The sequence below is a fragment of the Mus musculus genome, chromosome 11 (genome assembly GCF_000001635.26).
Source record: "Mus musculus strain C57BL/6J chromosome 11, GRCm38.p6 C57BL/6J".
Classification (NCBI taxonomy): domain Eukaryota; kingdom Metazoa; phylum Chordata; class Mammalia; order Rodentia; family Muridae; genus Mus; species Mus musculus.
Window position 1 is genome coordinate 113,390,795 of NC_000077.6, and position 15,534 is coordinate 113,406,328.

The following is a 15,534-nucleotide window of genomic DNA, read 5'->3' on the forward strand; positions in this document are numbered from 1 at the left end:
GAAAAAAAAAAGTCATTTCACAAAAAGAAGACAGAAAGGATAGAGGGAGACACTCAACGCTGACCTCCGGTCTGTGCACTCACACACAAGAGAAAGAAACAAAAAGGTTTTGTACCAGAAAGGAAAACCCTTTCTAACATTTCAGAATCTCTAACGTTCTGCAGTCTGAGGTTCCACTTTGTGGACTGGACATTGTTGCAAAGGTTAGCTGAGATTAACCTGACTCTCAACAGATATCACAGACCTACGGACCCTTCTCTGAGAGCTTGTTCCCATAACGAGGGCCCTGGGGAGCTGAAGGGAGACCTATTCAGAGGACAGCCAGCTCGGAAACGGTCCACAGCCTGGGGCAGATGATGCTCTATGGATAGGTGCAGCGAGGAGGCGGGCAGAGAGAGACACGACCTTTCTGTGATGGACTTGCCATTTAAAAGGTAATATACAATCTGTCTTACCTGATTACGAATCTGAGAGGAGAAATGGAAACTCTAAGGGAGGCTGAGTACCAGAAATTGAAAGCAGGCGCATTAATGAGAACCCGCCAGAAACATAAGCCCAAATCCACAACACTTAGGTAGCACAAAGAACTAGCTGGCCAGCTTGGCAGCCTGAGGCCTAGTGGGTATGGTAGAGCAAGCATCAGCCAGGCAGGGCCTCTGGAATGCACACTATTAACAGGAGGGTAAGGCACAGGAAGACAAATCAGGACACACTATGTGCCCAGCAAGAGCTATAGGAAGAAAATGAACACCAGGAAGAGGCGGGTCTAAAGATTACAGAGATGGGTGCTAAATTGTATCCAAGAATAATTATTTCATAAAAGGTACACACTTGTGCGCATACACACACACACACTTATATACACATACTAAAACAGAGACCCCCTCCCGAAAGTCAACTGAAATCATACTAAAAATTCCATGAAAGACAATGGGGAAAAGGAGGCCAGCACACAGGCTTGTATAAGACCGACACAGAATACACAGGCAATGCAGTTCTCCAGGTGACGGGAGCAGCCTAAACCGAGTCAGACGTGCAAGCGAACACCTCCCTTAGCCTCCATGTGTGAGTGTGACTCACACACACCCATCTTCCAAGAGTCAGCAAAAATGGAGACATTTCCAGCGTGCATGCCACCCTCCCCCAGCACCTGAGCGATGCCGCGGCAGAGGGAGGTTTCCCGACAGGAGAGCGTGAGAAGGACAGAGAGGAAAAGCCACTGGGATGGGAGGGGTTGTGGAGCCTTGGAGGAGCAGGCACAAGAGCTGGCCATGGGTAGAGAAGAGCAATCCCAGAGACTAACCAGAAGTCGAAGAGACCAATGGGGAAACACCAGGATGGGAGGTGGGGTACCTAGAGTCCACAGCATCTGTGGTCCTCCCTCTGACTGCTAGGGATGAGGAGTGAGGAAAGGGTGCAGCTAATCGTGTGCATCTTCAAGTCAACTGTGCATGTTATAAAGGCGAACACAGAGAGACACACACAGAGATGCAGAGAGAGAGAGAGAGAGAGAGAGAGAGAGAGAGAGAGAGAGAGCTCATTAGAACAAGAAGACCCCAACTGGGGTTTCCAGGCACAAAAGCCATATGCAGCTCAATATAAGCCCAACCAATTAGAAATTGCCAGGCAACCTCAAGTAAGCGCTTTCTACTCTAACCACTTAAGTATTTCCTTTCTCTTCTTTGGAGAACAGCCCAAGAAAGCCACCCCCCACCCCCCGCCCCAGCCTTCGGCACCCAGAAGACCATGACTCCCGAATCCCTGCGAGCTCAACCCTTTCCAGGATTAATGTGCCTACATTTTACTTTTAACATTGACTGTGAAATTACAAGAGACTAATGTCCCAACCCCTACCAACCACCCCAAAGACTACGCAAAACACACACACACACACACACACACAGACAAGAAAGAAGATGTCCTCTGATTTCTGTACCTATAGCCACAGACGGACACACGCATGCTCTGGAGGGCATCCCCCTGCAGCAAATACCTCCAGGCTTTCGTATAGGATCCTGGGCTGGAGGTAGTGGATAGGAGCAAGAGTGAACCAGAACATACCACATCCAGTTGTTTCTATAAATGCCTGGCATGAGGAGTTAGGATCTGAAGTATGGCTGCCCATGTTAAACACGGAATGCTGGCTTCATTCCCCAGAGAACCTGAGGCCAGGAACAGAGGCTGGTGCATCTTTAAAAAATAATTTTCTTCAGACAAAGAGATGAAAAAGGAAAGAAAATGATTTGTAACTCGACTGCTCAGATTCTCCCTGCTGATGTTATATAGTGGGAGAAGACCATGGGTACTTAGAAATGCAAATGGAATGAAAGAGAAGGAAGGAAAAACAAGAGTCTCTCTCTCTCTCTCTCTCTCTCTCTCTCTCTCCCTCTCTCTCTCTCTCCTTCTGTTTCTATCTCTGTCTCTCTATCTGTCTCTGTCTCTGCCCCCCCCCCCCAGTCTAAATATTTCTTCTCACAGTTACCTACCAAATGACAGCTTCTCATGTGCCCCTCTTGGAAAAAAAAAAAAAAAAAGATAATCAGACGAGGACCTATACCTTTGTCATTATCTTTCAGCCCCAAATAAACTGTATTCAGTGTGTTAGCTTGTTAGACGGATAAGCATGGATGCACACACACATACATCCTATAAAAACGTCCGGCTCAGCCAAGTGGCTCATGGCAGGAAAAGAATGGCCTCTCAGTTTCAATCAGTGCTTTGGGCAAGTTGTCCAATGGATGATGAGGTCAGCGGACTTGCTGAGGACCTGACTGGGAGCACCCTGCCTCTCGGTACTGCGGGTCTCATCCAAATGGGCGACAGCTCCTATGCAGACTTTCTTTAACACCTGCATGGTCTCCGGACAGCTGGCAGCTGGCAGGTAGCGTAGGCAGGGAGTGTGCCCAGCTTTGCCTCTGAAAATGGCATATACGAAAGCCATCTATTCATTTGTGAAGTGTGCTTGGCTGCCCATCCCTTCCCTCCCCTGGCTCAAGGCCAAAGCTAAAGAAGCGGCCCAGAGGTTGGTCCCTCGCAGCCCTGACACTCCCTGGATGTTGATAGCCCTCTGTCTCACCTCTCTTGGCCACACTCTCCTGCAGATTTTTGGCCGCCTCGCAAGAGCCTCCAACCAACGTTAACGCGGTTACTGATTTGCCAGAGGCGTCGTTTCATGGGCTCACTTATCTCGTAATTGGAAAAAGTTTGCCTGCTAATGAGCCTTCGTTGTTGGCCTTCATCTAATTATCTCTGAACATCCTCACCAGTGGCTTCCTCCCAGGGGTGATGTCATCCATCACCCTGAGATCTCCAAATGGAGAGGATCGAGGAGCGGTGTAGTGATGTAGTAGGGAAAACACAGTTTGGTCCTAAGCTCTGGTCCTAGATCTCTGTGGGCCCTTGAGAATTTCCTGGGTGTTAAGAGAGACTGCAGAGTCATGAGATGTCCCTTTAGAACACAGTTAATGACAAAGTGAGGACTCTTGCAAAGAACCCCCGTAGCCAGGGAGCTGGACATATGATGAAACGGCTGGAGCCTTCATCTCCGCACACTGGCTTGACTTCCAAAGCGGGGGAAGAGGGTGCAGCTTGGACTCATGCCCTCTAGCCAGTGATTTAATAAGCATGCTCATGTAAGAAAGCCAACACCTGGGAGGACTGGGTTTAGGGAGCCTGGGGTGCTGGGGGAGTGTAAACGCGGGTGCACTCTGTGAGGCTCTTTCCCTGTACCTTGACTCCGGCTCCTCTGTGTTCTTCTGTAAAGAGCTGACAGGCCCACTGCGTTTCCTTCCCATAGTCCCCTGAGCCATTCTAGCCGGTGAGCACACGTGAGGAGGGGCTTGTGGGACTCTTCGCCTTCTTGTTCAGTTGATCAGAAGCCCAGACGGCCGATGACCTGGACTTGGAGTCAGTGCCCTAGGTTGAGGTGCGCTTGTGGGACTGAACCCTGCATCTGTGGGACACGGCGTTAACACCGGGTAGTTGCTGAGTTGAACCGTAGGAAAGGTAACAGGCCCTGCAGAGGACTGCGGAACTTACGAGGCTGTGGAGGAGCGCTCGCACACCTGCCCCTGGGGAGGGTCCTACGGTGAGAACATGGAGATCAGACGGCTTTCCTGAGTGAGGGAACATGGTGGTGTTCTTCCCCTTTCCTGACAAAGGCGGGTGATTCCCAACACAGCCCGCCCACAGAATCCTGGCGGCGAGGGGGATTGCCATCTGATACCCATATCTCTGGGTATGTAGGCCTTTGGGGGGGGGGGTTCTCCACCCACATGCCACCTGTATGCTCTGAGACATACCTCTGGATGGATGGGGAAGCCTGGGCTACAGTTGGGCTCCACTCTGCTCCCTGGGGAGGAAGGGGTGGGGCTGACTTAGGCAGGTCTACACCCAAAGGCCAGATTCTCAGCTTGACCGTTCCTGCCCAGGAGGAGCAACCTCAGTGCCTTAACTGCTGTGGCCCAGAGAAGCTAGAAGTCTGCAGAGCAATGGCAGTGGATGGAGAGCAGAACTGATGACCTTGGTGGAAACACCACAAACACAAAGCATCCTGGTCACATAGCTACCGCCAGTGTCCCACGAGGCTGAGTGGTCGCACTGCCCTGGGGAGCTGACTCCTTCTAATCCACTCTGCCTTCCCCCGGGTAGTCTCAAGAAGGTCTCTCTCCTTCTTAAGCCCAGTCTTCCATTCCTGATCAGGGTACCCAGCCCTCTCGAGCCTCGATGTTTGATGCTGTGGCGAGGCGATAGGAGGCTGGCAGTAACTGCTTCCATGTTTGCGCAGGGAAGTGAAACACCTGGAGGCAGCCATCCCTCACTCTGCCCATGGCTCCAAAGAAAACGGAGAACCCGGAGCCTGCCCTGCTCCCTGCTAGATGCAAGGCTTGCCCTCCTCCTCCTGTAACATCCCTGACTAGCAGTTCCCTCTCACAATGCGTGACAGAAGGCTGGCGGAGCCACATCCCGAGTCAGGATGGCTCTCCTGAGGACAAGGACCAGTGGCGTCCGCTTGCAAGGCTGTCCTGGGGACTCTAGGCAAAGGAAGGGGATGAGCCTGCTGCTGCTGATCCAGCTCCTACAAACTCTTGCTTAGCACAAGGCCTGGAATAACCAGGACAGGCAGAAAACCTCGCCTTCCAAACCCTGCTTCTAAGGAAAGGACCGGGAGCAACAACACAGAGTGAGTCCTGAAGTGGGCTGAGGGGAAGGGGGCATGGTGGTGATGTGGGACACTGGCTTAGTCACACCAGCCGAGCATGGGGGAGATCGCATAGCCAACCTCAACCTTGGGCCTCAACCCACCTTTGGACCAAGCAAGAAGGACAAAGCATGGGACATTGGAGAACCAGTCATTCCTGATTCTTTTCCCTAAAAATAGGGACAAAAGAAATCCATTCCACAAAGGAAACTAAGAACAATTACAATGGCCACAGCTCGAATAAACGAGGCTAAGGAAGGGTCCCCACAAGTGACAACCTCAAAGGGGTGAATAGATCGAGAGTTAGACACAGAGAAGGACAGAAAGGAAAAGCAGAGGAAGAAACAAGAAATGGCAGAGCTGTTGCAATTAGACTAGGTGCTGAGATGACATTTTGAGAGCGGGGCGTGGGCTCTAGGGGAATGTAATTAAGTGAACTGCACGCATTATTTTAAATCCTGTTCGCATTAATGCTGTAAATACCCCCCACTTAATTAATCATTATTGAATTTGCCAGCAGTGCCCAGGGGCAAGACTTCAACTTAAAGTTTAATTACAAATAGGGTGGACCAGATTTCCTGTCCCTGAGAGCGGCCCACAGGACGAGGCTAGGGGTTGGGGGCAGCTTTTGTGGCAGCCGGGGGTCAGGTACCATTCCAAACACAGCAGTCACTGTCCAGGGGACGTCCCAGGACACTAGCAGAACCCTGGGTTCCCGGAGGTTGTCCAACAAGCACCAGCAAGCTTGCAAGGTGAGGCGGTTTGAGGGAAAGGCTGTTCTAAACTGTTGGAAAGAAACCTCCAAACCTACCCACTCTTCAGTTCCTCATGTCCGGAGAAGCCATGAGCCTGGCTGTTCACAGTCATACATGTGACTGCCATGCCACATCATGTGTCTCCCGGCTACCCAGCTCCTGTGCATGTGTTTAATTAATAGCAATGGTCGACCCTGAAGTATGGCTTACTTCCTAACTCGTCCACTTCTGTGAGGGTCAAAGTCGAAGTTCCCTTTCTCCTCATCCTGTTCTACCACGCCCCAGAGCCTCTGGCTTGCTGGAAATACAAGTTAGACTGAGATAGTCAACTACAAAACGCACAGAATTTACTACAGAATTGCTATAGGGAGAAGGCCACGACCAAGAGCTCCACAGGAAGGGCCAGGCTCTCATCACCCCAAAGCCTTAGGCAGGAACCAAAGAGCCAAGTGTCTTGGTCCCTTGTGATAACCGTGTCACCTGACAGATGTGACTGCAGGAGGAAACATCTGTTTTGACACCTGGTTTTAGAAGCATCACGGATGGTGTAGTAAAGTCCAGGTGGCCAGAATGTGGCACAGAGGCCATACACTTCACAGTGGAGGGTAGGAGGTCAGAAGCAGAATATAAGTTGGAACCAGGGGTAGGTTCAGAGGCCTGCCTCCCAGTGACCCCACTTCTACCAGCCAGGCCCCACTTCCTAAAGACTTCACAAATGTCTAACTCAAGGAGCTAGAGAGATGGTTCACTGGTTAAGAAGAGCACTGGCTGCTCTTCCAGAGGATCCAAGTTTGAGTCTCAATACCCACATAGCAGCTCACAGTTCCAGGGCCTCTGTCGCCCTCTTCTGGCCCCTTAAGGCACTGCACCCAAGTGGTGCACATACACACATGCAGGCACACACTAATATGCATAAAATAATAAATTATTTTAAAAAATAGCTCCATAAGCCAGGGACCAGGAGTTTCACAGTATAAGCCTATATGGGGATATTTTGGATCTGAACTACAGCACTACAGGGGCATATTACTAAGTTTTAAACATTTGATTCTGCTCGTTCCGACATGGTGCTAGAAGCCGTTGTATCACAGAAACCTGGATCCCCTGGGGGCCTTTTCAACTTTCCTGTGTGCCACAGGCAGAACGCAAGCCCCAGGTCCTTAGTTAGATGAGGCCAAGAGGAAAGTCATGGTGTCCCACCTGGGGTAGCTAAAACCAAATTAGGTATGGCCTGACCAGAAGATTAGATGGAATAACTATGTGTTATCATTAATGCATACTATTTTCCTTAGATCATGGTAAGGCTAAGTTTAAATGAGAAGCTGTGGTGTGCGTTAGGGGTGTGCTCTGGAGAGGAAGTGCAGGAGAAGGCTTTGTGATCAATTGTCATGTCCCTCCAGTCTAGTTTCCCCTCTCTTGCCCAGCTTCATGAACACCCATCACACCAGGTCTTTGAACGGTAATTCACAAGGCGAAATTATTGGTGGCTGTGTAATGTGGCCCATTTTCCTGACTCCTTTGAAGGGCGGGCAATTAGACCATCAGATACAATTACCACCGCCATGGTTGGTGTCACTTAAAATAGGCAAGAGAGAGAGAGACCAGGAGGACCAGGCGTTTCCTCCACCATCAGCTTGGAATGTTCAAATGAAACCCACCAATTATTTTCCCCCAATTACTCATGAAAGGTAATCTAAGTGGGAGAAAAATCGGATGCTGGATAAGAGAGATAACAGGTAATTTACCCTGGGAGAGAGCTGTTCAAGCCACCTGTCTCTGAGGCTCCTATTGTGAGCTGTTTGAATGGCACCCATAGTCCCATGACAACCAGATGAGTGGGCTTTATTCCAAACCATGGTTGCCTTATCTTTACATCTGGGGCAAGGGGTGGGGAGGGACGGGATTAGCCTTCATTTTCCAAATGGCACCAGAGGGCAGAGGAGGAAGGCTCAGTTGTTCAAGTGCTTGTCTGGCACACACAAGCAGTTGAGTTCCAACCCCAGAGTGCAATTCTTTTCAAAGCTGGTATGATGGCGCACGTGTAATCCCAGCTCTAGTGGGACGGAGAAAGGCAGACACCCCCCCCCCGGGGGGGGGAGGGGGATCACAAGCCAGGTACCCTAGAACCCTGCAAGTTCTAGGTCAGCGAGAGACCCTGACTCAAAACACAAGGTGGACGGTGCCCAAGGAATGAAACTGAGGTTGACCTCTGACCTCCACCCATGTGCACCTGCACAGAAACACATTTTTTTTTAATGGTTTCTGAGGTTGTCAGTATGAAGGCTGTTCTGGCAAGTTCTGACAGTCACAACTGCCCTGTCACCTTCTGCTTCCTCAGAAAGGGTAGCCTAGTGCTTTGCTTTTCTTGGGAATTTCAGGTGGAAAAATAATTTTTTAAAGACAGTTTATCCAGTAAGATCTATTCTTCGTTAATTTCAGGATAACAAGGTTCCCAGCCCAGAGGAACTCTCCCTGACCTCTGGGCCCTGCTACCTGCTCTTCTGTCCTGGTCTAACAGTCTCTTTCTTTGGACTAAGCCGTTCCTAAGACTCTCCCATGCTCCAAACTTGGCCCTTATTACCATATCCTCTCAGCGAGCGCCTGTATTATCTCACTGAAAATGCCAGTGCCTGGCATATACTCTCCTGCTGTACTGGGGTGTGGTGGATACGAAGTATTTCCCCATTCTCACACAGCAGTCAGTGCGGGATGCTTCTATGACCCCCACCTACCACAATGTAGAGGCATCTCTCCATCAAGCAACCTGGAGTCACCAGCTAGGTATCGCCTGATTCGATGCAGTTCTGACCCGGTCTGCCTGGAAGCAGTTTCGTGTCTAGGGAGTCTGTGGGTGAGTTTTAGTAGAGTCTCACTTTATCTCCCTAGCCAGTAACAGGTTCTCCTGGGGACGCAGGCCTGTAGCAATATCTGCTTGGGAGGCTGAGGCAGGAGGCTCACAGAGCTACAGACAAAGACCTGGGGGCGTGGCTTGGTGGTAGAACATTTGCAAGCAAGCACACGTGGGGCTGCGAGCTTGATCTTTATTTTAGTCTGTGGGCCGCGGGCCAGGAGGGGAGTGGCACTTACAAGTAAATAATGTGCTGTGAGGAAGGTGCAGAGAATGTTCCAGAGCTGAGACCCCGCCCACTAGTGCGTGGGCGGGGCAACAAGGCAGACGCTGCTACATAGCAGGCAAAGGGAGGTGGGGAGCTGGAGGTCGTGGTATAAATGGAGCAATTAAGTCACAAAGCTTCACACATGGGTTACAGCAGATAACAAGTGTTTTTCTTGCACATGCGCATACATGTTTTTAAAAAGCCAGAATGACCGGAAGCCTTAGAGGAAACAAACGGAAAGGAGGGGCCAGAGACGATGCTGCAGCTGTGAGGTATTTCCGTTTTCTCAATCAGCTTTCTTCCAGTATTAAAAAGAGTTGAAGTCCCAAATCAATAGCCTGCCTTGACGACTCACGGACAAGACAGCAAGTTACAACTGTAACCCCGGCTCTAAGGGACCTGACATCCTCTTCTGGCCTCCGAGGACAACGGCATGCACGCGGTGCACGTCCAAACGCTCGAACACACATAAAATAAAAATAAGTAAATCTTTCAAGGAAGCAAACCTTTTGCTGCCGTGCCATCTCAGTGACGTTCTTGAGTATTTAGAGAATAATCCGTCGCTTGCATGTAGCTTTCGGTAAACTGCTGAGAGCACTTTTCTTCATTCATCTATGTGTGGACACACTCGTGCAGGCACATGAGTGTGCCTGGGGAGGTCAGAGAACAGCTTGCAGGGCTCAGTTCTCACCTTCCACCAGGTGGGACCGGGGGGTTGAACTCATATTGTCAAGCTTGCCAGCGAGTGCCTTAACCTCTTAAGCTACTTTGCTCGCCCTGGAACAGTTTCAGATGTACCAAAGAAATGAAAAAAAAAAAAAAAAAAAAAAAAAAAAAACCAGTACAGCATCCTCACAACCCCATCACCCAGAGTCCTTTCTCTTTGGTTGCCAGTTTAGTTTGCTATGGTATTTGTGTCACAGCTATAGAACCGACCGACCGTGGCAAGTCACAGCTGACCAATACCACCCTTCACTTGACTTCATTTGCTTGGTTTACACTGACTTCTGGCCCAGGATCCCATCCAGGACTCCACACTGCACCAGGTCATCACATGGCCCCGAGCTCCTCTGGGCTGGGACAAGCTCTTAGACTTGCTTCCTTTGTGATGATTTTGAAGCATTTTAAAACCCTTCTGCATGTATGTGCTTGCGTGTGGGTATGTGTATGTGAGTGCAGGTACTCAGAGAGGCCACAAGAGGGTGCTGGATCCCCTAGAACTGGAGTTACAGGTCACTGCAAACCACTGAACATGGCAAGCAGCGGAACATGATTACCAAACTCCAGCGCTGTGTGCTCTTAGCCACTGAGCCATATCTCCAGACTCAACTTTGACAATTTTTAAAGCTTCTTTTTTTATTTAAAAAAAATTTTATGTGAATTGAGTTTTTCCTAGATATATGTCTGTGTAGCATGTGCATGCAGTACCTGCAGAGGTCAGAAGAGCTCATTCAGTGCCCTAGAACTGGAGTTATAGACCATTGTGAGCCAAGTTGTGGGTGCTGGGAACTGAACCTGGTTCCTCGGCAAGAGCAGCAGGTGCTCTTAACCACTGGACCAGTCTCTCCAGCCCAAACTCTGACAGTAAGTATTCTATAGGGAGCCTTTGGATTTGTTTTGGGTTTTTTTGTTGTTGTTGTTTTGTTTTTTTGTTATTTTGTGTGTGTGATTAGATGGAACTTGGGGACTTGAGGACAGAAGACTACAGAGCTATCAAGTGTCCTTGTTACCGCAGGAGTGCACACGATGTCATATGACTGACCTCTAATATGTTAACCATGATCACCTAGGCAAGGTCAGCAGTTGGCCCCACCTTCCTGTGCTCAGGTCCTTGAAGCTGCTAGGCAAAGCTGTGCTCTGGGACAGAGAGACCAGCTTCCTCCCTAGGGAGCGAGTGTCTACACACTGAACACATGTCGCTCCTTCTCCTGTACTTATTATTTATTCAGTCAGATACTTAGGTTGTTCTGGGCACATGGGCTTATATTTTAGGTTATAATCCAATAATACATTATTAATTTGCCTGCTTAGACTGTTCCGGTGGGGGCCCTTTCTCGCTGGCACCTGTTGGATTACATTTTAATATCCCACCCAGAGCTGGAAGTCTATAATTAAGAAAGGAAATTAAATGATTTTTTTCCCCTCTCAGAAAGAGCATTTGCTTATACAATGAAATTTTCTTCTCTCTACACAAATGCTAAATTAGGATTTTTTTTTCCTCTTCCTACAGATTAGATATACTTTTTCCAGAATTACTGAGACCAGAAACAATCTGGGTTTTACAACTTTTGGGATTTTTAAAAAAATAATTGCTTGTGCATAATGAGATATCATGGGACTGAGAACAAAGACTAAACAGAAAATGCATTTGCTTCTTGTACGCCCTACGTGTACAGTGTGCAGTTAGCTTAAGTAACAGATGCAGGGCTTCAGGTGTCTGTCATCTTCCTAGCTCTGGCTGCTGAGTGCTGGGGTCACAGGTGTAACCACTTTGGGGAAGACCCAGTCACGCGTGGGATTTTCCACTTGTGATAACACGTTGGCATTCAACTGTAGGGATTAATTATTGCTGCTGTTCTTGTTAATTTAAGAGCATTTCTGGGCTTCAGAGAAAAGGAGCCTCAACCTATACTAGCTTGGAAATTACTGACACAAGACACAGGGACTTTCTCCTAGTACCTGAGTGGAGACCACAGCTGAAGAGTGGGCGACATTCAACCAGTGCCTCGGGAAGGAGAGGCTGTGACCTCCGAGAGCACAACGGAAGCAGACGCCTTGCTGCTGAGCGAGATCTGGCCTTGGTGGTGCTGTTCCCGGGGGCTCAACAGGGAAAATGGCGGTGTCAGCAAGAGCTCCCCAGACAAGCTGTGCCCTTAAGGTGTGTCCATCCAAGGCTCACCTCAGTTATGTGGACACCAACTAGAGGGCGGGATCTCAGTGGTCTCTTCATGCTTCTCAAAGCCCTGCATAGAGCAGGGACCCTATTAATCATCCTAATGCATGCAGAGACAGAGGGGACATGAAAGTCACACGGAGTGAATTCTTTCAGGCTCACCTCTGTGAGCCCTGGTGTCATTAGCTGGAATTAACACACAGTATCATTTAGTGTATGACATCACCAAGGCTGACGGCTTCAGCTGCTGCCTCTCCTGCTACACATCTGGAATGTGTCTATAACCATTTCTCATTTCTCTGTTTATTTAACAACTTGCCAAAAGAGGTACAGAAAGCCTTGCATGCTTTTATTCTATTAACAATCATCTATTATCTATCTATCACCTATCTATCCATCTATCATCTATCTATCTATCTGTCATCTATCTATCATCTATCTATCTATCTATCTATCTATCTATCATCTATCTATCTATCTATCATCTATGTATCTCTGTCGTCTGAATGAGTGATTATGTCAGTAAATCATTTAACTGACCTTCACTTAAAATAAAATCAGACTTTATACTTACTTTTAAATTTCATTTAAATTTAAGTGCTTTAAAAGAGGTGGTTAAAAGTGCTTTTTAAAAAGAATGGTTATATTTGTTATTTCTGGGACAGAGGTGTGGTAAGTTTTGGGGGTTGTTGGTGGTAGGGGGTTGTTGTTGTTTTTCCTTTCCTCTGTGGAGCCTCTATATTAGTTAACTGTTTATGAAACCCAAGCATCATGTTTGTCAACATAATCAAGCTGCAATTTTCAAAAGGCAATACAAGAGTCTGAAGCTATGGATCAACTGATTGAGGGCTCGCCTGGAATGTGTTAGGGCCCCAGCCCTGGATAAACCAGGAGTGGTAGAACATGCCTATGATCCCTACACTCAATCCACAATAAGTCTGAGGCCATCCTGGGCTACAGGAGTCTCCGGCTCAAACATAAGTAAATGAACTATTTAAAATATAAAAAATAAAGTAGGTCTCCTTGAGTCATAACCTAGCACCTCATTAATGTCTCTAGTGACAGTCCCAAGTTCTAGACATTTATGTAGTTCATGCAGTCAACATAATGTCCACCCCAGGCTGCAGGGTGGGACAGTGCAGACCAGAGCTCCACCGTGGAGATGTTATAGAGATTCATATGCCAGTCTCTCTGCTCATAGATTCCCTAGAAATCAAAGAGCCACCAAGGTTTTCCTTCCCTGATTCCTTTTCATATATACCTAAAACGACAACGTATCCGGTTTCAGAGGGCGAGCTTTCGGGAGCCCCGAGGGCTTCATATGTACAGGTTCACCTAGAGAACATTAGAGTCACGGAGCTGTCACTGAACAAAGGCTTACAGATGCCGGATGGGGCCATGTCAGTGCTGGGAGCCATTTCTTCCAACAGTTTATGTAGATTCGATAATGACTCATGGACCCCAGATCACTGCTGAGGCTCATCCATCGCGTGGGGCTGCCACGCCGGCTCCACGCTTGACCCCAAGAGCATCTTTTCCAAGCCCAAAGGCTGAAGGACATGCTAGCCTGGCAGCCCCAGACCCTCCGCTGTATTTCAGGGTAGTTCGGGTATAGGAGACTCTTCTCCCTTCTAAACCTCTCTGCAGCAGTTACTGCTGAGTTCCTCCCCTGCAAACACGGCTGCCTTCGCTTCCAGCCATCTTTAATAATCAATTTGACCTCGGTGTTCTTAGCATCCTAAGTGGTTTGTACCGCTGCTCCTTAAATGTCTTTTGGAAGACAAATTAAGCCTGCTAATGTCACGCTCTAAGTGCGTTCTCTCGTCTCTTGTCAGAGCACAGTGATCTTATGGTTAAGACATCTCCCATCCTATTTACCCAGAGTCCCCGCTTTGCATTATCATTGCGTGCAGACAACATGACCCTACGGTCTTCTCCAGAAAACTCTTAACGCTGATAATCACGTTACAAGCGAAGGCTCACGGTACAAAGCCAACACACAAGACTGGTAGCTTTCTCTAGACCAATGCTGACCATTCTGAGGGAAAAAAATAAGGAGAACACAACAACCTCAAAACATAGATACAGTTTAAAAAGTCAACTACCTAAGAAGAAATCTTTAAGTTGAAAGACTTCTATGAGGAGAACTAAAAAAATATTAAAGGAAAACAAAAAAAAACAAAAAAAGCTCTAAAAGGTGGAAAAGCTTCTAAGCTCAGGCCTTAGAAGAGTTAGTATTCTTGCAGTGGGGTATCACAATGCAACCTACAGGTTTGATGTAATTCCCATCAGAATTCCAGTGACGTTCTTCAGACACTGGGGGGGGGGGGGGTGTGAATCCTAGAATTCATGGAAAGGCACAAAAACCACCAAAGAATCGTCGCCATGCTGAGCAGAGTGGGTGATGCTGGGGAACCACAGTGCCTGCTTTCAAACTAAGCAACAGAGTCACAATACCAGAAGGCGGAAGGCGGCGGCAGGTCAGCCGCACCAGTGTGCATATGGCAGTGGGATAGAATGGCGGACCCAGAGAGACACCCGTGCGGCTACTGAACCACAATGCCAAAAGCAAGTGTTGGCAAAAGACAGCCTCTTAGCCTTCGAAGGAGCCGAAAATTGATGCGGGTTTTTTCTTTCTTTCTTGCCCTGTGCATTAGTTATTTTTCTGTTGCTGTGAGAGAAACACCACGAACAAAAGTGACTTCTGAAAGGAAGTTGATTTGGGATAACGGTTCCGGAGGGAGAGGGGTCCATCTTAGTGGGGAGCCATAGTGCTATGTGGCAGGTGTGATGGCAAGGGCCTAGAGCTCACAGAGCATCATCCTTCAACAGCAAAGGAAAAGGAGAGGGCAGGCTGCAGAGAGAATGAGAGGGGGAGGGGGAGGGGAGGAAGATGGGGGGAGGGAGAGGGAGGGAAAGGAGAGGGGGGAGGAAAAGGAGAGGGAGAGGGGGTGGAGAGAAAAAGGAGGGGGAGGGGGAGAGGGAGAAGGGGAGGAGGAGGGGGAGGGGGAGAAGGAGAGGGAGAGGGAGAATACACTGGGAATTCAGTGAGGCTGTACACTCCCAGTGAAGAAGACCACACCCCCTAAACCTCCCCAAACAGCGCCACCCTCTGGGAAGGAAGCATTCAAACGCCCGAGTCTGTGGGGAACAGTTCTCATTTCAAACCACCACACCCTTTGGGAAAATCAGTATGGCTTAGTGTGAGACCTGAATATTTGAACCTACTAGGAGGAAACACGCTTTCAACGGCTTTCTGAGCAGCTCAGGAAACAACAAGAACTGGCAAAGTGAGGCTGCAGGAAACGAAGCCCTCTGCACAGCAAAAGAAACAGTCACCAGGGTGAAGATGCAGTGCCCGGAGCAGGAAAACCTGGTTGCCAGCTCTTCATCTCACAGAGAAGATGAGAGTCCAGAATATACGACGATCTAGAAGAACGAAAGACCAGAGGAATAAGCAATCACGCCAAAAAGCTAACGAGATAGTTCTCAGAAGAAGTACAAACGGCCAGTAAGTACAAAAACACATTAACATCTTCTGCCATCACGAAGCTGCAAATCAAAGCTATG

The 15,534-nt window shown here is 48.6% G+C and overlaps 1 protein-coding gene and 1 long non-coding RNA gene across 32 annotated transcripts in view; one reads left to right on the top strand and one right to left on the bottom strand.

Annotated features, from left to right (window-relative positions):
• Slc39a11 (solute carrier family 39 (metal ion transporter), member 11) overlaps positions 1-15,534 on the bottom strand; it is a 405,350-nt gene that overhangs the window by 145,944 nt on the left and 243,872 nt on the right. The gene's annotated exons all lie outside the window — the stretch shown is intronic.
• Positions 3,436-9,910, top strand: Gm42094. Its single transcript, XR_003949792.1, has 2 exons — positions 3,436-7,980; positions 8,652-9,910. It is a non-coding gene; the product is annotated as a predicted gene, 42094 (long non-coding RNA).